At 39.8% G+C, this 1,655-nt stretch overlaps 1 protein-coding gene across 7 annotated transcripts in view; it reads right to left on the bottom strand.

The window, feature by feature from the left end:
• The window catches only part of LOC107701729 (serine/threonine-protein phosphatase 6 regulatory subunit 3-like), a 25,855-nt gene that overhangs the window by 18,939 nt on the left and 5,261 nt on the right, over positions 1–1,655 (bottom strand). The window lies entirely within an intron of this gene.

Raw genomic sequence — 1,655 nt, 5'->3', positions numbered from 1 at the left:
TGACTGAAAACTACATCGGCGATGACCTACAGCCAATGAGAGACCAAGATACAGGGCAGCGGGAAGTTCGGGGAGGAGTTATAGACCAGAATATCAGTATTTTAATAGATATATGAACAATTATATCATACAGAAACAAGCACAAACATTTGCTTGACCAGCCACAACATCAGCATAACAGTTACTGCAAAATTATTTACCTCCAACTCTCTTTGCAGAACACCCAATCCCTGTTCCCTGCATCTCCCTCCTGCATAATCTGTTTTTCTTTTTCTCCTTGTAGCTGGAAATCAGCTCACAGACAATTTGCGGGCTATATATATATTTTTTAATAATTACAGTCTCGCTGGAGAACTCCGGTCTGACGCACACGGGTTCTCGCGTTATTTCCTTGTCACTTCTCGCGTGTATTTTGTTGTGAAACGTAGTTTGCGGACCAGACAGAGCTGTCGGCGATTCTTCCTATTGTGAAGTCATGCAGTGTGTAACCTCCTGTCGCCGATCCATCGTGCAATGTGAACACAGCAGCAACTGAATTCTCCCCCAGATAGTCACGCAGTGTGAAAACAACAGCGATCCGACGAGTTTGAAAATCATGCAGCGTGAACTCGGCATAAGGGGGTTGGGCTAGGCTCACCCGAAAGAGCTTTGACATTGGCCTCCTTCCATTCTCCAGCAAACATGTTTCCATCAATTTACATTTTAAAAAACATTTATAAAAACATTAACAAACAACCCAAAATTCATCCTGAAAGAGCTCTTTGCTATAAAAGTTCTGGTACTATCAATGTCAGATTTAAAATAAGCATTAAACCATTAAAGTGCAGAATGATATTAACTTGAAATTTGTTATAGATGCAATTTTGAGCTTTCAATTCAAAAGTCTGTAACCAAATTACTTAACAGAACTTCTCTATATCTGTATTAACCCTCATTATATTAAAAACCTAATCAGTTATGATGTAGGAAAAATTATACAAGCATGAATTGTCATTGCTCTTGCACAAACAACATATCCATGAGTGAAACAGTTTAGGGGGGTTGTGCTCACATGTGCTAAGAGTAGGCCTGGCCGATAAAATGGTATCGATATTTATAGACGGTACACCATCGATAACGATATAAAAAATGTTTGATATAGCGCACGATATAGGCACGTGTTATGAGTGACGCAGACAGCACACACAAACACATGCTGTAATTCCTGCCTGTGATGAGGAGATTGTGAACTAAAAAAAAAGAATATTAGTCGAATTTAGAATAAACATTTGCATTTGAATGCAAAAACGGTACAATCGAATGTTAGGTGTGCGTCAGGGAGCATCATCAGTGGCGCACGAGATGCGATGATAATGATGTAAGTAGGGATGCACCGATACCGATACTGGTATCGGGCCCGATACTGGTCTCCTGTACTCGTACTCGTTAAAATGCCCCGATTCCAAACGCCGATACCACACAGCATGTGTTAAGCGCCATATTCAAACAAAGAAACACCGACAACAGAACAACAGACTAGACTTGTGCCGGTATTCGGTAATGCGATATATCACGGTAATGAATATGCACGATATTGTTATCGTGGGCTCTTCTAAATACCGTGAATAATTATATATTACAAGTTATTCAGAATTTTGAATGCATTTTAAGAATAC

Source organism: Sinocyclocheilus anshuiensis, unplaced genomic scaffold (assembly GCF_001515605.1).
Source record: "Sinocyclocheilus anshuiensis isolate Anshui unplaced genomic scaffold, SAMN03320099.WGS_v1.1 scaffold729, whole genome shotgun sequence".
Lineage (NCBI taxonomy): Eukaryota > Metazoa > Chordata > Actinopteri > Cypriniformes > Cyprinidae > Sinocyclocheilus > Sinocyclocheilus anshuiensis.
This window is presented reverse-complemented; position numbering and strand designations above follow the sequence as displayed.